This window comes from Bufo gargarizans, chromosome 8, assembly GCF_014858855.1.
Source record: "Bufo gargarizans isolate SCDJY-AF-19 chromosome 8, ASM1485885v1, whole genome shotgun sequence".
Taxonomy (NCBI): Eukaryota; Metazoa; Chordata; class Amphibia; order Anura; family Bufonidae; genus Bufo; species Bufo gargarizans.
Window position 1 is genome coordinate 156,040,689 of NC_058087.1, and position 22,063 is coordinate 156,062,751.

Sequence of the window (22,063 nt, forward strand, 5' to 3'; positions counted from 1 at the left end):
CCAAGGACAGTGCGGCGGTCTCATTCAGTGCACAGGGGTCTCAGTCGCTCTCAATCCCTTCTGAGCAGGAGCCCATGCAGCTGGGTTTGCTTGCCTCTGACAATAGAAGATTCAGCTCTCATAGGAAGGTTTGTTTCTGTTGTGGAGGTATAAATCATTTGGCAAATGTTTGTCCCTCTAGGAGATTCAGGCAGTTTTTTGAGAGTAATAAAGAAACAAAAAGAAAAAAATCCTCTAAAGACGTTCCATCTGTTACTATTGGCAAGGTTGATGCGGAAATTGAAGGTTTTCCTTCATTTTTTGTGAGATTTGTGAGATTTTTGTAGATAGTGGAGCAGCTGTCAATCTCATTGATAATCAATTTCCTATAACTCATGGTTTCCAGGTATGCACTTTGGGAAATGATATACCTGTTTTTGCTATTGATTCCGTTCCACTTTCTCAGAAATCGTTAAAGGGCATAGTTCACAATATCCGTTTGATTGTGAGTGATACTCATGTTGAGTGATACTCATGTTGAGGATGTGTCATGTTTCATCCTAAGCGGGTTGCCTACTCCTCTAGTGTTGGGGCTACCCTGGCTCACTAAACATAACCCCACCATTGATTGGCAAGCAAGGCAAATAAATGGTTGGAGTGACTTTTGCAGAGAGAATTGCCTCACGACATCTGTTTCAGAGGTTTCTACTAAGACTGTACCATCTTTTCTCTCTGAATTTTTGGATGTGTTTTCTGAGAGTGGTGTTCAGGAATTGCCCCCTCACAGGGAGTACGATTGCCCTATTAATCTCACCCCAGGCGCCAAGCTGCCTAAATCTCGTTTATACAATCTCTCTCAACCTGAAAGGGTCGCATTGCGTGCTTATATCTCTGAGAGTCTGAGAAAGGGACACATACGACCCTCGAAGTCACCTGTTGCCGCTGGTTTTTTCTTTATTAAGAAAAAAGATGGTTCTTTAAGACTGTGGCGAAACCAACCTCGCCACTGGGTTTTGGAGAGGCCTGTTTAAAAGCCTCTTGCCTCAGGATTATGGCCCATACTAACTTTTAAACCCCTGAACCTATTCAAGTGAATTTTGGATAGGTTTGTCCCCAAGTTATAATAAGTGTAACTTGTCAGCTTGGGAGGAATGTGCTGGGTGTGTTTCTATTGTCCCATTGTGCCATTGTGTGTTTAAAATGGTGATGTCTGTCCTGTTGTCTCCACATGTGTATTGGAGATTTCCCTTTGTCCTGAGAGATAATTGGATTGCTCCTCGGTTGTCTCCGGGACAGAGAGGAGGAAACCATGATGCATTGTGGGGATATGTTGTATCTGTCCTGTGTCGCAGTCTCCCTTCTGGTCCTCTGGGGGCGTGAACGATTGGTTGCTGTACTTACATTGTATGTGTTGTAATATACTGATTGGTTGTATTTCAAAACCCTGTGGGCGGACCTGTATTTGAAACAACTGTAATAAAAACAAAGCTGGGTGTGCCAGCACATCAGACCACTGCTTGACCCTCAACACGGAGCCTTGTCTCATTATTGGGGGGATTCCCTGTATGCTGTTAGAGACTGATTGCCAGGAGTGTAAGCTGATTGTATGCTTTTCCTGTTCGTCTGCTAGCAGCTATTCGCGAGGTTCCAGTTTGGAGTGCTATTTTGTATCCAGTTCGGGAGTTTGGTGTTCTGCAGTAGCTGTGCCTGTCTCTCAGAAAGGGGCATATCGCCTAAACGGATTTTAACCCCTTGTCTGCTGAAACGGTCCGTTACAAAGACCATGTCTGGATTTCAGGGAGCTGAACAGTATCACAATTCATGACCCTTATCCGCTTCCTCTGATCCCGGACCTGTTTAACCAGATTGTTGGGGCTAAAGTTTTTTCCAAGTTGGATCTAAGAGGTGCATACAACCTGGTCAGGGTCAGAGAAGGAGACGAATGGAAGACGGCCTTCAATACCCCTGAGGGCCATTTTCAGAATTTGGTTATGCCTTTTGGTTTGATGAATGCTCCAGCCGTCTTTCAGCATTTTGTGAACAGCATTTTTTATCATTTAATGGGGAAATTTGTATTAGTGTATCTAGATGACATTTTTATTTTTTATCCTGATTTCAAAACTCATAAGGAACACTTACGTCAGGTCTTGCTCATCCTGCGGAAGAATAAATTGTACGCTAAACTGGAAAAATGTGTGTTTGCGGTTCCAGAAATTCAATTTCTGGGGTTTCTTCTCTCCGCTTTTGGTTTTCGCATGGACCCCGAGAAGGTCCGCGCTGTGCTTGAGTGGGAGCTTCCTGAGAATCAGAAGGCGCTGATGCGTTTTTTGCCAATTATTACAGGAAGTTTATTTTGAATTATTCCTCTGTTGTTAAACCACTCACTGATATGACTAGAAAGGGGGTAGATTTTTCCTCCTGGTCGGTAGATGCGCTTAAGGCCTTTTCTATGTTCAAGGAGAATTTTGCTTCCGCTCCTATCTTGGTACAACCTGATATTTCTCTACCCTTCATAGTTGAGGTTGATGCTTCTAAGGTGGGTGTGGGTGCGGTCTTGTCTCAGGGTCCCTCTCCTGCCAAATGGCGACCGTGTGCCTTTTTCTTGAAGAAACTCTCCTCCGCAGAGAGAAATTACGATGTGGGAAATAGGGAGTTGTTGGCCATCAAGTTAGCTTTTGAGGAATAGCGCCATTGGCTAGAGGGAGCCAGACACCCTATTACCGAGTTTACAGGAAAGGTTAAAAGACCTTAATATGTATAGCTTGGAAGAAAGAAGAGACAGAGGGGATATGATAGAAACTATTAAATACATAAAGGGAATCAACTCGGTAACGGAGGAGAGCATATTTAAAAGAAGAAAAACTACCACAAGGGGACACAGTTTTAAATTAGAGGGGCAAAGGTTTAAAAGTAATATAAGGAAGTATTACTTTACTGAGAGAGTAGTGGATGCATGGAATAGCCTTCCTGCAGAAGTGGTAGCTGCAAATACAGTGAAGGAGTTTAAGCATGCATGGGATAGGCATAAGGCTATCCTTCATATAAGATAGGGCCAGGGACTATTCATAGGATTCAGATATATTGGGCAGACTAGATGGGCCAAATGGTTCTTATCTGCCGACACATTCTATGTTTCTATGTTTCTATGTTTACTGACCATAAGAATCTGGCCTACTTGGAGTCAGCCAAGCGTCTGAACCCGAGACAGGCCAGATGGTCTTTGTTCTTTTCAAGGTTTAATTTTGTTGACACGTTCCGCCCTAGGGTTAAGAATGTGAAGGCGGATGCCCTGTCACGTTGTTTTCCGGGAGGTGGGAATTTTGAAGACCCGGGTCCCATTTTGGCTGAAGGTGTGGTGGTCTCTGCTCTTTATCCTGAATTGGAGGCAGAGGTTCAGGTAGCCCAGTCAGAGGCTCCTGATCTTTGTCCTCCTGGGAGGTTGTTTGTGCCTCTCGCTTTAAGACACAAGATTTTTAAGGAGCACCACGATACTGTCCTTGCTGGGCACCCAGGGGCAAGAGCCACAGTGGATCTCATCGCTCGGAGATTCTGGTGGCCGGCGCTTCGTAAGTCGGTTGAGGGTTTTGTGGCAGCCTGCGAGACCTGCGCTCGTGCCAAAGTCCCTCATTCACGGCCATCAGGTCCTCTCCTTCTATTACCCATTCCTTCCCGTCCTTGGAAACATCGGTCCATGGACTTCATTACGGACCTGCCTCGTTCCTCGGGGAAGACTGTGATTATGGTGGTGGTGGACCGTTTTAGCAAAATGGTGCATTTCATTCTTTTTCCTGGCTTGCCCAATGCTAAGACGCTGGCGCAGGCATTTTTTGATCACATTGTCAAATTGCATGGTATTCCTTCAGACATAGTCTCTGATAGGGGCACACAGTTTATTTCCAGATTCTGGAAGGCTTTCTGTTCTCGCTTGGGGGTTCGGTTGTCATTCTCTTCTGCTTTCCACCCGCAGTTGAATGGTCAGACAGAGCGCATCAATCAGAATCTGGAGACATGTCTGTGCTGTTTTGTGGCGGAGAATCAGGAGGATTGGTGTTCTTTTTTGTCCCTTGCTGAGTTTGCTTTAAATAACCGTCGTCAGGAGTCCTCTGATAAGTCACAATTTTTTGGTGCATATGGGTTTCATCCGCAGTTTGGGACATTCTCTGGAGAGGGGTCTTCTGGTTTACCTGATGAGGACAGATTCTCCTCGTCTTTGTCATCTATTTGGCAAAAGATTCAGGATAATCTAAAGAGCATGAGTGAGAGATATAAGCGTGTGGCAGATAAGAGACGTGTGCCTGGTCCGGACCTGAATGTTGGTGATCTGGTGTGGTTGTCTACTAAGAATATCAAATTGAAGGTTCCCTCCTGGAAGTTGGGTCCTAAGTTTATTGGGCCTTACAAAATCTTGTCCGTCATTAATCCTGTTGCCTACCGTCTTGATCTTCCTCAGACTTGGAAGATCCATAATGTTTTTCATAAGTCCTTATTAAAACCTTATGTCCAACCCATTGTACCCTCATCTGTGCCTCCTCCTCCGATTGTGGTTGATGGTAATCTTGAATTTCAGGTCTCTAGGATTGTGGATTCTCGTGTTGTCCGCGGTTCTCTCCAGTACCTCGTTCATTGGGAGGGTTATGGTCCTGAGGAGAGGATGTTGGTCCCAGTGACGGACATTAAGGCCACTCGTCTCATCAGGGCTTTCCATAGGTCCCATCCTGAGAAGGTGGGCTCTGAGTGTCCGGAGTCCACTCGTAGAAGGAGGGGTACTGTCACCACCAGACATCTGAGAAGCTCTGACAGACGTCCTTCAGAACCTCCTCCTTGAGGTTCCTTTTGTTTTTCTTTCCTTTTCTCATCTCGTTAGCCTCTCTCAGCTGTCATGTAGTTGCACTGATTGCATCCCTTTAAATCCCTTCCCATACTGCATCATTTTGCGGTTTATACAACTTCCTGGAGTGTATGCATGTTGGATGCTACAACTGAGTCTTCTACAGATAAGTTTTGTTCATTCATTTGTGTTTTCCTGTTTGCTGGATCCCAGGTGACCCTGACTCCCTCCGTATCTAGTGTAGGGAGCCGGTGGTCGTGTCCCCTCACTATTATAGGGTGTTTAGGTGTTATACAGTCGAGGTACGAGGATATGCGAGGATATTGCATAGGCTGAGCAGTTAGGGAGAGAGCCAGGTCTCTTGCAGGGCTCTCCCTTTTGTTCCTTAGTTTTGGATCCAGTCAGTCAGATCTTCATTTTGTGTCTTCTAGTTTTCTATACACCTTCCGTGACAGAATGGTCCGGAATTACTCCTTACCGTTGTGCACGTCTGATCTGCAACTACAGGAAACGTTTGGTTGAAGTTATTGCTGTCAAAGGAGGTTCAACAAGTTAATAAATCCAAGGGTTCACATACTTTTTCCACTTGCACTGTGAATGTTTACATGGTGTGTTCAATAAAAACATGGTAATATTTAATTATTTGTGTGTTATTAGTTTAAGCAGACTGTGATTGTGTAATGTTGTGACTTAGATGAAGATCAGATCACATTTTATGACCAATTTGCCCCCCCCCCCTCCCCCCCTAATGGTAAACTGAATCCAGAGTAGTGAGAAAAAGCATGTAGGGAAAAAAAAGGTGGCTGAAAGATAACACGGTCACAGAACGTGCAGAGATCTGGCTGTGAGTAGTGAGGCAAGTGTATAGACGAGGTGTAGAGAGACAGAGAAAGTTGGGTTATGAATGTTATCAGGATAATGTTAAACCACCTCCTAAACAGAGAAAGTAAAAAGTTAATCTGCCACCCTATAATGGTTCTGGAGGATAGACTTGCAGAGTCTGCGGGACCCAGAGCCCAGATGAGAGAGAGTGTTGTGCTGTGTGTGGTAATCCTCGTCCACAGCACACAAGAGGATTGTATTCTTTGTTGACTGTGCCGGGATCACTGTCCCCACAGACACCCATGTTTTTAGGAAAGGCTGGGGAGGCAGTGAGGATGAAGAAAAAAAAAAAGTGAGAAGGGCAAACCCACCTATTACCAGATGTTATGTAACCTACGTGCTGTCAATGAAGCCATAGGTTGTAACACCCCATTGTGCCCAATACACACACCTTGTTGGCTCAGGTTTCCACTACCTTTACCCACTTATATGTGATTGATTTGCCAAATGTTTTCTTTTCAGTTTTGCTACATTCAGACAGATGGTATTTTATTTGCCTTCACACATGAGGGTAAACAGGATACCTGAGTGGTACTGCAGCAGGGAGCCGAGAACTCGCCCAGTATGTATACTGCATCCATGTCACTCCTATCCTTTTTTTTAGCTGATCATGACTGCAAGATAAAGAGAGAAAAAAAACACTTTGCTGCATTACTGTTACCTTCATTTCACTCCTGAACGTAAGAAGGCTGTGGAGGTCTCCTCATTGCCCAGAAACATGAATGCACTGAGGACATTTTCGGGCATTGTTCCTTATTGCAGACCTTGGATACGCAAGTTTAATGCAGTATCCTTATGATTGTTTATCTTTTAGTTCCCTCCACTTTATAAATGAGGTGGTAGATACCTTTTATGCCCGAAATCTGGCAATTTTGTACTCCCACACACTGGGCCTTTTAGATTATTACATTTGGATTGGATTGTACAGAAGTAAATGGCCATGCCTCAGCTATCCTCACCCCACTGCAAGGCCAACAACAATGCCCTGTGGCATATTATTCATCCCGACTTGACCCCATGGCGAGAGGTGCCCCTTACTGCATCAGAGCTGTAGCAGTTGTACAAGCCATGCTTGATAAAAGCTCTGAGATAGTCCTGAACCACAAAGTGACAGTGCTTGTTCCTCATGCAAGTACAACCCAAAAATCTTTTTGTTTCCCGCCATTTGAGAATGCAGTGTTTCATTTTGTTGCCTTGTTGCCTCTTACTGTCCAAAGGTGTAATACTTTGAATCCAGCCACCCTGTTGCCTCTGGAGCAAGGGGGGAGGGAAGAGTTAGGGCACTTAAAAAACTTTTCTTCCAGATCCAGAGGAAGAGGCTCATGACTGTTTGCAGATGATGTCACGAAAGACAGTGGGATTTGACCATGTCTTAAATCAGCCATTAGATAATCCATATCATGTGCTCTTTGGGGATGGATCGAGGTATGGCCAGGATGGCAGGTACTACACAAAAAAAAATGCATAGTCCTTATCACCACACATGTCTTCTCAAGAAGCAGAGCTAAGGGCTCTGGAGATGGCTTTCAGATATGCAGAGGAAAAAAGCAGCCAACATTTACGCTGATTCCAGGTATAGCCCATGACTATGGGCCCATTCGGAAGCCAAAGACTTCCTGACTGCTTCAGGTGGCGGTGATGAAAGCAAAGGTCACTGTAAAAAAGACTCAGAGGAGGCAAAGGGAAAAGCCAAGGCAACAATGGCTGCCAAATTGCTAATGCAGGGCCCTGAAATAGTTCTTTCTGTCTCCATGGAGGTTCTTAAGACATTACAGAACCAGGAGGGGAGGGAGGAAAGGGACTAGTTGATTGAAAATGGGGGGACTGCAAATGAGGGAGGCCTAAGGGAAACTCTGCCTTCCCAGGTTCCTCTAATCCACAATGGCACAGGCAACCCATTGGGTGACTCACCAGTCAAAAAACTGCTTTGTGTGATTTAGTACATGGTATACCCCAGCACTGTAGCAGCCAGATATACTCAAGGATGTATGATTTGTGCCCAGAACAACGTGGGCAAGGTGGTTAAGGCACCCCAGAAACACACGTTTTGCCCTTTTTATCTGTTTCAGTGCTTGCAGACTACATTCAACTACCCAAGGTGGGCGTGTATGAGTATGTATTGGTGTGTGATGACTTGTATTCAGGATGGCCAGAAGCATACCCGGTAGAAGATTATGGCTGAAGTTGTATACAGGTATGGGGTATCTGAAACAATTGAAAGTGACAGAGGTGTTCACTTCACAGGTGAAGTATTGCAGGAGATGATGAAGGCTTGGGATGTAGAACAGGCCGTACATGCTTCGTACCATCCACAAAGCAGCAGTAAAGTAGGAAAAAAAAGGAGCTGAACGGGACACTAAAGTTAAAGATTCAGAAAGCCATGGCAGAGACTGGTAAGATATACCCCTAACTGTAAGACAGGCTTTAGTCTCTGTAAGGTCCTTTCTGGGTCAACCCACAGGATAGGATCATATTTCCCACAGCAGCTCCAAATGCAACATGGTTGTCTGACAGATTATGTGATCAGTTTCCACAAGCATTTGACTAAAATACATTCTCGAGTTTTTGCTTCACTTTGAGATCCTGATAAAGTACCTGGAACCCACCCACTTGTGTCTGGAGATTGAGTGGTGGTAAAAAGACACGTTAGAAAAGTGCTCAAACCCTGTTTTGATGGTCCATTCCAAGTTTTGTTGACCACAAGCACATCAGTGAAGTTCAAAGGAAAACCTAATTGGATCTATGCCAGTCATTGCAAGAAAGTGTTGAGTCTGGAGACTTGAAAGGATGGTGTTTCTTGTTTTCCCCAGTGTGACTGCTGATCCTGATTCAAAGAATATAGATTTCAAATGAGATAGTAAAAATAGGTTTCTGGGCCGTGAAAATGTTGTGTAAAAGAAAGAACAAAGCTGTTACAGCCCGATACTTCCAGACCAGTGATCCATTGATAGTATTGCCCAAAGATTCTCAGTATTAATAGTTTTTATGTTCACAATAATCGAGAAGCTGAAGACTGAAACCCAACTAAGCATCCACCACTTAACATCACTGCCATATATTCTGTATTAGGGACAGGGGAGAATCTGATTTTCCCGTTGCATAAGTCCATTACTAGGTAGTCTATCCAATAGGGAAAAGTTGTCTCCAAAGTGGTGAAACAACCAACAGGTACAATGGGATAGATTGTGGAACCTACTTAGATTAGGGACAGCGTTTGGCCAATTGAAATGGCTTCAAAGTGGGGACTGATAGATGTGAATATCATTTTTTATTAAATAAGATGGCCCCCGTATCCTCCAGCTCTCAGCTAACGCCTTATTAAAGTTCCAAGAACTTAGTATGAAGGCATTATAATATGGTGCTTGCACTTAGATGTTTACATAGTTTGCATAACAAAGTTTGTAGAACAATGCACAATGTGCATATGCCAAGTGTTATCTCTTTTCTTAATTTTGTATTCTCACCAATGGAACAATGTCAAGAGCCTCAGTGGGGATTAAGCAGATGCACTGTATTGAGGGCAGCTTTAACAAAGGAAACCCACAAAAAGACGGGGAGAGCCACCATGCTGCCCACAGTTATGCTATTAAGTGCATAAGCATAACAAGGAACAACAATTAACAAGAAACATTCCATTGCCTCTGTTACTAGTAATTAACCCATTGCAGTAGTTCCTGTGGGGTACGGCATTTATAGCTAGCATAGGGCCATTGGAGAGCACATATGCATCCTTTACCTCTTTGTTATAAGGTGACCAGAAACTGTATAGACGCTCATCTATAGAGAAATGAAATCCAGCTTACAAGAATCTACAGGGGAATTAATCACGAGGGGATTATTTAAATTCAGTTTTGCTAGTGTCTGTGTGGTGTACTTTGCAAAAAGATTATCATGTGCATGTTATTTGTTTAATTTGGTGTATCTTCAAACCTAACATTTTTGTCCAGAAATACTACTTAACTTTTTTAACCACATAGTTTCACAATTGAAAATGTTTTCACAAGTAAGCCCTAAAAAGTCATAAAGACTTATTTTGTGACTTTTTTTAAGTCAGCGTGATAATCTCTCCATGTGTTTTAAAGGCTATGGATACTATTACATTAATTACAAAATTATGCTTTTCCAGGATTTGTGTGCGTTTTTCATCTCCCGCTAGTACAACTAAAACAGATGTAAACTCATCAGTGCATTGTTCCTATTTCTAATGGCTCTTTCTGCCCTCTCCCTCACTTAGTGGTGGTGGGGGGGGGGGGTTGTTTGTGGGAATTTAGGGCATTATTACATTTTGAGGAGGACAAATGGACATTATTACCGTCAAGCGGGGCCACTCAGGGAGCATTATCACGTTTTAAGGGAGCAGTCTTGACATTATTACTTTTCAATGGGCATTATTACTCTTTAGAGGGCACTCCAGGTTACATTATTAGCTTTTAGGAGGCATTCAGGGAGCATTATTGTCTTCCATGAAGTATAAGTTACTGTAAGGCCCCTTTCACACAGGCGAGTTTTCCGCACGGGTGCAATGCGTGAAGTGAACGCATTGCACCCGCACTGAATCCGGACCAATTCATTTCTATGGGGCTGTGCACATGAGCGGTAATTTTCACGCATCAATTGTGCGTAGCGCGAAAATCGCAGCAAGCTTTATTTTGTGCGTTTTTCACGCAACACAGGTCCCATAGAAGTAAAGGAGGCTGCGTGAAAATCGCAAGCATCCGCAAGTAAGTGCGGATGCGGTGCGATTTTCACGCACGGTTGCTAGGAGACGATGGGGAGCCGATCATTATTATTTCCCCTTATAACATGGTTATAAGGGAAAATAATAGCATTCTGAATACAGAATGCATAGTACAATAGGGCTGGAGGGGTTAAAAAAAATATAAATTTTTTTAACTCATCTTAGTCCACTTGATCTCGAAAACCGGCATCTCCTTCTGTCTTCATCTGAGCTTTGTGCAGTAACAGGACCTGTGGTGACGTCACTCCAGTCATCACATGATCCATCACCATGATAAAAGATCATGTGATGGACCATGTGATGAGCATAGTGACGTCATCAAAAGGTCCTATTCCTCAAAGAAGAAGACAGAAGAGATGCCGGCTGCGCGAACAAGTGGATTAAGGTGAGTTAAATTATATATTTTTTTTTTAACCCCTCCAGCCCTATTGTACTATGCATTCTGTATTCAGTATGCTATTATTTTCCCTTATAACCATGTTATTAGGGGAAATAATACAATCTACACAACCTTGAACCCAAACCAGAACTTCAGTGAAGAAGTTCAGGTCTGGGTACCACATTCAGTTTTTTATTGCGCTCGTGCAAAACGCATTGCACCCGCGCAATAAAAACTGAACGGAACGCAATCACAGTCAAAACTGACTGAAATTGGGTACCTACTCGCTTGGGTTTGCCGCAACGCATCCGGACCATATACGGACACGCTTGTGTGAAAGAGGCCTAAAGGGAGAACAAAGGAGTAGCAGTAATTTGTAAGGAACACAATTTAGGGTATTATTACTTTGTAGTAGCACAAAAGGGGAATTATTACTGTGTGGGAGAATAAAAGAAGCACTATCACTGTTTGGGCACTGTAATGGTCACAACTCTTTGTGGTACAGAAAATGGCACTATAGCTGTTTGGCTGTTAAGGACAGTGTGTGTAGAATCCCTATGTCAACCAACGGGTTTGACTTAGGACTAATCCTAAGGGCATTATCCCATCAGACCCCTAGTATTCTCTCTTTAACCTCTTTACAGGGATCTGGACTTTGCTGCAGAGGAGCCACCAGGCCGCTACCTCTTGGAGTAGTTCCTGTGTGGTTGACAGCTGACCTAATGGGGGTCAGAGACATAGGTGTGATGAACTGTAGGGTCAGGCTATACTTGTGTCATGTAAATCTGAGAAACAAGTCTGAAGGCAGAGCAGGCATAGGTCATAACAGTAAACAGGCACAAGTCAGGTAGAGGAGGGGCAGAATCGGTAAACAAGCAGAAGTCAGTACATGGTCAGAAAAACTGAATAGCACACCTTTGCAGAGAACTTGTAAGCTAAAGGACATGTTGCTCAGGCATCCATTGACTGGTGATGATTAAGGTGTGCATGTACTTACCCTTTAAGTGCATGTGCATCCTATGGGCCAGCAGAAGGGGCTTAACAGACAAACAAAGGCCAATGCCTGCAGTGAGGAGCAAGACAGTGGGTTCCAGAAACAGAGGAGGTCATGTGGGTTCAGGCCACATGAACAAAAAGAGCCAAAGCCAGGTAAGTGGTGCAGCTTCTGTACCCATCCTGGATAGGAAGACAGTGGCAGGCACAAAGCGCTGCTGTAACACTGCAGTCAAAAAGATGGCAATTTTACTGTATAGCAAGTGCACTATAACTGTCTAGGTTACAATATTCAGAGCTATGTATCTGGCAGTAATATTTTGAGGGGTAATTTTTGATACCGTTGACTCCAGGGGTTCTGTCTGTATTTTCAGGTTGTAAACTGAATCTCAGAGGGGCTGCACTTGAATGGGAGACTGAATATTGCCGACTGAAAGTTATTTTTTACTCAAGGTAACCATTAAAATAAGTAACTTTTTTTTTTCCCTTTTCAAAGGTTTCCTACACTCAAATGCCTACAGGACTCTTTTCTTCTGCACCTTGATCCTAGAATGAAGTTTATACTGTTTTCATCCTACTTGTTGGAAGACTGTTTCTCCTTGATTCATATCTACAGGGTGGGCCATTTATATGGATACACCTTAATAAAATGGGAATGGTTGGTGATATTAACTTCCTGTTTGTGGCACATTAGTATATGTGAGGGGGGAAACTTTTCAAGATGGGTGGTGACCCAGAGGAGTTTGCAGTTTGCTAGCTGTAGCATGGGAGATGGGTGGTCTCGTAGGCTGTCTTGCATTGAAATCTTCTGCAATGACCTGGTTACTGCGTTCACCAGACATCAACACAATTTCTATCCGCTCCGCACATGTTAACCTCGGCGACATGTCAATGGCTGTAAACAAAGAGAAACGTGTAAATAACTCATGAAAGAATAAAGTTACGTTAAAACCAAGCACACCATTGTTTTTATTGTGAAATTCCAAATAAGTTTGATGTGTCACATGACCCTCTTCCTATTGAAAAAACAAAAGTTGGATTTAAAATGACCGACTTCAAAATGGCCGCCATGGTCACCACCCATCTTGAAAAGTTCCCCCCTCGCATATACTAATGTGCCACAAACAGGAAGTTAATATCACCAACCATTCCCATTTTATTAAGGTGTATCCATATAAATGTCCCACCCTGTATAGAGAAGCTGCATTGTTAACAAACCAGGGGGGAAGATTGACCAAATACCATAAAGAACACCTAGTACCTTATATTGTGAGTAGAAAAATCCAGCACTATAAAGGGGTAAAGGTCCAGTTGGATCTTTCCTCTGAGATGTACTCTCTTCTATGAATATTCATTGCTGTTTCTAAAATGATAGCAATATTATTATCATTATTATTATTTATTATTAAAGCGCCATTCATTCCATAGTGCTGTACAAATGATAAGGGGTGCACATACATAATACAGACAATTGCACTAATCATAAACAAGATGAGTTACAAACTGGTACTGAAGGAGAGAGGGCCCTGCCCGTGAGGGCTTACAATCTACATGGTATGGGAGAAGGACACAGTAGGTGCGGGTTAAGTTGGTCATGGTGGTATAGAGGCAGCAGGGTCACTGGTTGTAGGCTTGTCTGAAGAGGTGGGTTTTCAGGTTTCTCTTGAAGGATTCCACTGTAGGTGAGAATCTGATATGTTGGGGTAGCAAGTTCCAGAGTATGGGGTATGCACGGGAGAAATCTTGGAGTCGATTGTGGGAAGAGGCGATAAGAGGAGAGGAGAGAAGGAGGTCTTGTGAGGATCGGAGAGTGCGTGTGGGGGTGTATCAGGAAAGTAGCTCAGAGATGTAGGGAGAGGACAGGTTATGGACGGCCTTGTATGTGTTTGTTAGTACTTTGAAGTGGATTCGTTGGGCAATCGGGAGCCAGTGAAGGGATTGGCAGAGGGGAGAGGCAGAGGAGTAATAAGGTGAGAGGTGGATTAGTCGGGCAGCAGAGTTGAGGATAGATTGGAGGGGTGCGAGAGTGCTAGATGGAAGGCCACAGAGGAGAATGTTGCAGTAGCCTAGGCAGGAGATAATGAGGGCATGTACAAGAATTTTCGCAGATTTAAAAGTTAAGGAAAGCACAGATGCGGGAGATGTTTTTGAGTTGGAGGCGGCAGGTGGTGGAAAGGGCTTGGATGTGCAGTCGGAAAGAAAGGGCAGAATCTAGGGTCACTCCAAGGCAGCGGGCTTTGCTGACTGGGGAGAGTGTGCAGCCATTGATCGTGATAGATAGGTCTGTTGGGGGGGTTGAACAAGATGGGGGAAAGATTATGAATTCTGTCTTATCCATGTTAAGTTTAAGAAAGCGAAAGGCGAAGAAGGATGATATAGAAGATAGACATTGTGGGATTCTTGATAGTAAGGTGGTGATGTCTGGACCAGAGAGGTAGATTTGTGTGTCGTCAGCGTAGGAGTGAAACTGAAAGCCATGGGACTCTATGAGCTGTCCCAGGCCAAAAGTGTAGATTGAGAAAAGCAGGGGTCCTAGGACAGAGCCTTGCGGGACACCAACAGAGAGGGAATGAGACGAGGAGGTGGTGCGGGAGTGGGAGACGCTAAACATCCGGTCTGTGAGGTATGATGTGATCCAGGAGAGGACCAGGTCAGTGATGCCAAGAGATGAGAGAGTTTGCAACAGAAGGGAGTGGTCAACAGTGTCGAATGCAGAGGACAGGTCAAGGAGAAGGAGGACAGAGTATTGTTTCTTGGTTTTGGCTGTCAGTAGGTCATTGGTGACTTTGGTAAGGGCAGTCTCGGTCGAGTGGTGGGTTCAGAAGCCAGATTGTAGGCGGTCAAAGAGGGAGCAGGAGGAGAGGTGGGAGGACAGTTCTGAATGGACATGTTGTTCAAGTAGCTTTGAGGCATATTGAAGAAGTGATATGGGGCGATAACTGGACAAGGAAGATGGGTCAAGTGAAGGCTTTTTGAGGATGGGTGTAATGGTAGCATGTTTAAAAGCAGAGGGGAAGGCACCAGAGTTTAGTGATAGATTGAATAGATGAGTTAGGGCTGGGATAAACACTGCATTGAGGTTAGAGATGAGGTGGGATACTATTGGGTCAAGTGCACAGGTGGTCAGATGAGATTTGGAGAGTAGAGTGGAGAGTTTTTCTTCTGTAATGGTGGAGAAGCGGGTTTTGGGGGGAGAGGACCGAGCAGTTGTGTAGAGGGTCTGTGGGGACTGTGTAGTAAAGCTTTCTCTGATGTGGACTATCTTTTGTTTAAAATATTTGGCAAAGTCCTCAGCTGAGAAGAGAGGAGAGGGTGGGGGCGCTGGGGGGGCGGAGAAGGGAGTTAAAAGTGCTAAAAAGTTGTTTAGGGCTGTGTGACAGGGAAGATATGAGAGATGAGAAGTAGGCCTGTTTTGCATCAGCGAGTGAGGATTTGAATATGAGAAGGGATTGCTTGCATGCAGTGAAATGATCTTTAGAAGGGGATTTTTTCCATCGCCGCTCAGCAGCCCTGGAAGCTTGTCTGAGTTTTTTGGTCAGGTTGGTGTGCCAGGGTTGTCTGTTGATTTTCCGGATTTTGTTGTGTGTGAGGGGGGGCAACAATGTCCAGAGCTGTACTTATTGTTGTGTTATATAGGGTGGTAGCATCTTCTGGGTCTTGGAGGCAGCAGATGGTAGAGAGTGGGAGAAGAGAGTCAGAAAGCAAGCGAAAGTCAAGATGTTTAAGGTTCCTGCGGGGGTGTGCTGCTGTGTGGACCGGGGGGGCTACAGAAGAGACCAGTGAAGAGAAGGTGAGTAGGTTGTGGTCGGATAGGGGGAGAGGCAAATTAGAAAGGTTAGATAGGAAGCAAAAGTGGGTAAAGATGACATCCAGAGTGTGACCATCTCTGTGGGTGGGAGCTGAAGACCACTGTGATAAGCCGAAGGAGGAAGAGAGCGACAAGAGTTTAGAGGTGGCCGAGTGGCAGGTGTCAATAGGGATGTTGAAGTCACCCATGATGATAGTGGGGATGTCGGCAGAAAGAAAGTGTAGTAGCCAGGTGTTAAAGTGGTCAAGAAAGATGGTGGCTGGGCCTGGAGGGCATTAAATGACTGCTACTTAAAGGTTGGAGAGTGTACTTCAAATGAGGTGAGCGTAATGGAGGGTGGCAGTAGATATTAGCTGTAAGTAGCATGTACCAACAGCTTAATTAAATTGCGAAGGATGTACAAAATGTTTTAAATGCTGCTTTGTCATTGCATTTTTATAATAAATTATTAGGAAAATTATTCAAAAATATAATAAAAGTTTTTGTACCAAACATTATGGAACAGTAAATCTCTCAGCTTTATTAAGTGCAACAATTTTCCAGGATTAGAACCTACAGTACTACTAACACTTAGAAGAACACTTTCATCCAAGCTCTGAACGACTATGCTCTTTGGTGACCAAGAGGGAAAGTTTCTTTCCAATATTTGGGGATTAAAAGAGGACATGTTATCACTAAATGTCATGCAATCGGCAGGCACCATGTTATGGAGCAGGAGGAGCTGCTCATATAGTTGGCTCTTTTCTATTACACTCTGATCATTTGTTTCCTCTCAGAACTACCCAAAACATCTCAATGAGCAGCCTGGTAAAATAGTGATGCTCTCTTCAAGCCCCCAAATGTCTTCTTATGTGTTCTGCAAATAATGTATTTAGGGTCCTGGGTAGGGTTGAGCGAACCCGAACTGTAAAGTTCGGGTTTACACCAAACTTTAAGATTTTTGGACTCGAGACCCGAACCCGAACATTTCTGTAAAAGTTTGGATTCGGTGTTCGGCGCATTCTTGGCGCTTTTTGAAAGGCTGCACAGCAGCCAATCAACAAGCGTCATACTACTTGCCCCAAGAGGCTATCACAGCCATGCCTACTAATGGCATGGCTGTGATTGGCCAGAGCAGCATGTCACCCAGGCTCTATATAAGCTTGAGTCACATAACGCTGCACATCACTCTGCTGTTACAAGTGTAGGGAGAGGATGCTGCTGGACTTGTGAGTTCAGGGAGAGAATAGGAGAGAATCTTACTCAGCGATCTACAAATAGATGTGTGGGTATAGGGCACTATCATTTTACCCTGCCCTGAGCTCATTGACCAAAAAATACTAACTTTTATAATTCTGTTAGTTAGGTGGGTGGCGGTGGTGGCGGCCATTTTATGCATGCTCAGTGCACCAGCACTGCATCTGAGCTTTTGGGACATTGCAAATCATCATTTTTTGGGGGCAAACTACAACATCTGGATTAGTCAGTGAGCAATTTAAGGTAGACATACACCCATCATTTTCTGGGGTTTTAAAAACACACTATTTAAAAAAAAATAAAAGTATTTTCCAGATCTGCTAGTGTTAAATTCAAGTTTAATATATACAGCTTTCATATTCTGTTAGCAAAAAAAAAAGACTTTTTGGGCAATCTACAACATCTGGAACTAGTCAGTATGCAATTTAAGGTAGAAATACACCCATCATTTTCTGGGGTTTGAAAAACACACCCTTTTGACAAAATAGCACTAGGTTCAGGCCTTGCAGCATCAGCATGTGTGGAATTACAGGCTTATATACTGCTGTCAAATTCAGTTGTTAAACAAACACTCGTTTGGGCACAAAAAATGTAGTTGGTAGCCTTTGATGCAGATGTCATTGTGAGATACACCCTTAATATATTTGGGTTACATTCAGAGATTTTAAATACCGCCATTCGGTGCACCAATATTTACTTCAGGCCTACAGAGGTTCAGACCCTGTGAGATACTCCCTCTACATGCAGGGGTTTGAATTAGGCATTTGAAATACAGCCATTTTGTGCAAAGATATATTTACTGCAGGCCTACACTGGATCAGGCCCTGTGAGATACCCCCTCTACATACAGGGGTTTGAATTAGCCATTTGAAATACAGCCTTTTTGTGCAAAGATATTTACTGCAGGCCTACACAGGTTCAGGCCCTGTGACCTACCACCTCTACATTCAGGGGTTTGAATTAGGCATTCGAAATACAGCCATTTGAAATACAGCCTTTTTGTGCAAATATATATTTACTTCAGGCCTATAGAGGTTCAGGCCCTGTGAGATACCCCCTCTACATACAGGGGTTTGAATTAGGCCTTTGAAATACAGCCATTTGAAATACAGCCTTTTTGTGCAAAGATATATTTACTGCAGGCCTACAGAGGTTCAGGCCCTGTGAGATACCCCCTCTACATACAGGGGTTTGAATTAGGCATTTGAAATACAGCCATTTGAAATACAGCCTTTTTGTGCAAATATATATTTACTTCAGGCCTGCAGAGGTATTTGAAATACAGCCATTTTGGGCAAAAAAATCTTTTATAGAGGCCTAGTCTGGTTCAGGCCGAGTGAGATACACCCTTTACATACTGTCATTCTATTCAATAAGCACCCATTTAGGGCAAGATCCTAAATTTTAAAAATATGATTAGAGCGTCAAATAAGGGACGTGGCCCAGATCGTGGTGCTGCTAGTGGAGCTCCTGTTGCAGGGACACGACGTGGTCCATCAGTGCCAGCTACACGCACAAGTGAAACCCCTTCCTCAGGTGCTAGTAGGCGACAAAACCTGCAGCGGTATTTGGTCGGGCCTAATGTTGCTCTACGAATGGTGAGGCCTGAATAAACACAGGCAAAAGTAGATTGGGTTGCTGACAGTGGATTCAGTTCCTTCACTTTGTCTCCCACCCAGTCTCCTGCTGAAAGACAACAGTTGGCACCTGCAGCCGATGTCAATCAGTCTTTTACCTCACCCCCTTACAAATCAGCCAAGCAGTCTGAGCCCCAAGTCGTGCAGCAGTCTCTTCTGCTTTTTGAGGACTCTGTTAGCAAGGTTTCCCAGGGCCATCCACCTAGCCCTGCCCCAGAAGTGGAAGACATTGAGTGTACAGATGCCCAACCACTTATTTTTCAAGACGAGTACATGGTAGGACCATCGCAGCACGTCTCGGATAATGACGAAACACAGGTGCCAACTTCTGGGGCTTTTGAAAGTGTGCAGACCGACAAGGATGTCAGGGGTGAAGACTGGGTGGAAGATGATGTGGAGGACGATGAGGTCCTCGACCCCACATTGAATCAAGGTCATGCGAGTGACCGGTGTAGTTCGGAGGAAGAGGCGGTGGTCGCACAGAGCCACCAGCACAGCAGAAGAGGGAGCAGGGTGCAAAAGCTGAGCAGCCGTCCTCTAGACAGCATGCCTCCTACTGCCCACCGCAGCAAGGGACCGAGCACACCAAAGCCAGCTCCAAAGAGTTCCCTGGCGTGGCAGTTTTTCAGACAATGTGCTGACAACAAGACACGAGTGGTTTGCACGCTGTGCAATCAGAGCCTGAAGCGAGGCATAAACGTTCTCAACCTGAGCACAACCTGCATGACCAGGCATTAAAGTGCAAAGCACGAGCTGCAGTGGAGTAGACACCTCAAAAACCAAGAAAGGTCTCTGGCTCCTCCTGCTTCCTCTTCTGCTGCAGTCGCGGCCTCTTCACCCACCTCTGGAGTGACAGTGCCACCTGGCACCCCACAAACAGAAGATCTGCCAGAAACACCAATACCTGGGTCACCAAGCCTCTCCACAATGTCACACGGAAGCGTTCAGCTCTCCATATCCCAAATGCTGGAGAGGAAGAGGAAGTACCCCCCTACCCACCCGCGATCCCTAGCCCTGAATGCCAGCATTTCTAAATTACTTGCCTTTGAAATGCCGTCATTCTGTCTGGTCGAGACGTAGAGTTTTAACCACTTCAACCCCGCTAGCTAAAACCCCCTTCATGACCAGGCCACTTTTTACACTTCTGCACTACACTACTTTCACCGTTTATCGCTCGGTCATGCAACTTACCACCCAAATTAATTTTACCTCCTTTTCTTCTCACTAATAGAGCTTTCATTTGGTGGTATTTCATTGCTGCTGGCATTTTTACTTTTTTTGTTATTAATCAAAATGTAACGATTTTTTTGCAAAAAAATGTCATTTTTCACTTTCAGCTGTAAAATTTTGCAAAAAAAACGACATCCATATATACATTTTTTGCCAAATTTATTGTTCTACATGTCTTTGATAAAAAAAAAATGTTTGGGCAAAAAAAAAAAAGGTTTGGGCAAAAAAAAAAAAAGGTTTGGGTAAAAGTTATAGCGTTTACACACTATGGTACAAAAATGTGAATTTCCGCTTTTTGAAACAGCTCTGACTTTCTGAGCACCTGTCATGATTCCTGAGGTTCTACAATGCCCAAACAGTAGAAAAACCCCACAAATGACCCCATTTCGGAAAGTAGACACCCTAAGGTATTCGCTGATGGGCATAGTGAGTTCATAGAACTTTTTGATTTTTGTCAAAAGTTAGCGGAAAATGATGATTATTTTTTATTTTTATTTTTTTCTTACAAAGTCTCATATTCCACTAACTTGCGACAAAAAATTAAAAATTCTAGGAACTCACCATGCCCCTCACAGAATACCTTGGGGTGTCTTCTTTCCAAAATGGGGTTACTTGTGGCGTAGTTATACTGCCCTGGCAATTTAGGGGCCCATATGTGTGAGAAGTACTTTGCAATCAAAATCTGTAAAAAATGACCGGTGAAAACCGAAAGGTGCACTTTGGAGTATGTGCCCCTTTGCCCACCTTGGCAGCAAAAAAGTGTCACACGTCTGGTATCGCCGTACTCAGGAGAAGTTGGGGAATGTGTTTTGGGGTGTCATTTTACATATACCCATGCTGGGTGAGAGAAATATCTTGGCAAAAGACAACTTTTCCCATTTTTTTATACAAAGTTGGCATTTGACCAAGATATTTTTCTCACCCAGCATGGGTATATGTAAAATGACACCCCAAAACACATTCCCCAACTTCTCCTGAGTACGGCGATACCAGATGTGTGACACTTTTTTGCTGCCAAGGTGGGCAAAGGGGCACATATTCCAAAGTGCACCTTTCGGATTTCGCAGGCCATTTTTTACACATTTTGATTGCAAAGTACTTCTCACACATATGGGCCCCTAAATTGCCAGGGCAGTATAACTACCCCACAAATGACCCCATTTTGGAAAGAAGACACCCCAAGGTATTCCGTGAGGGGCACAGCGAGTTCCTAGAATTTATTTTTTTTTTGTCACAAGTTAGCGGAAAATGATGATTTTTTTTTTCTCTTTTTTCCTTACAAAGTCTCATATTCCACTAACTTGCGACAAAAAATTAAAAATTCTAGGAACTCGCCATACCCCTCACGGAATACCTTGGGGTGTCTTCTTTCCAAAATGGGGTCACTTGTGGCGTAGTTTGCAGCAGCTGTGTAAGTGAATGGGCCCTAATAGCAATGTGTGCCTGTCCTGGTGAGATGATCCCTATGCTAATAGTGTACCTGTGAGTGGTACTTCCGGAAACACTCTCCAAAGCATAGGGCAGGGTGGTCAGGACAGTCAGGAGAGAAATAGCGGGTGTCACGCCTTATTCCACTCCTGCTACAGACACAACATCTTTTTCGGGGTGACTGTTGGGTTGAGGTACCAGGAACGACATTGGGGAAATGTCGCTCGTGTAGATGGCTAACTACACTGGTGGATGGGGCCACGGAACCTCCTGGGTACAGGAGGTTCTCGATGATCTCTTCCTGAAATTTGAGGAAGGATCCAGTTCTCCCAGCCTTACTGTAGAGAACAAAACTATTATACAGAGCCAATTGAATCAAATATACAGACACCTTCTTATACCAGCGTCTGGTTCAGCGGGAAACTAAATACGGAGACAACATCTGGTCATTGAAGTCCACCCCTCCCATGAGCAAATTATAGTCGTGGACTGAGAGGGGCTTTTCAATGACACGGGTTGCTCGTTCAATTTGTAATGTCGTGTCTGCGTGAATGGAGGAGAGCATGTAAACGTCACGCTTGTCTCTCCATTTCACCGCGAGCAGTTCTTCGTTACACAGTGCGGCCCTCTGCCCCCTTGCAAGACGGGTGGTAACGAGCCGTTGGGGGAAGCCCGCGCAACTAGTTCGCGCGGTGCCACAGGCGCCAATCCGTTCTAGAAACAAATGCCTAAAGAGGGCCACACTTGTGTAAAAATTGTCCACATAAAGATGGTACCCCTTGCCGAATAAGGGTGACACCAAGTCCCAAACTGTCTTCCCACTGCTCCCCAGGTAGTCAGGGCAACCGACCGGCTCCAGGGTCTGATCTTTTCCCTCATAGATCCGAAATTTGTGGGTATAGCCTGTGGCCCTTTCACAAAGCTT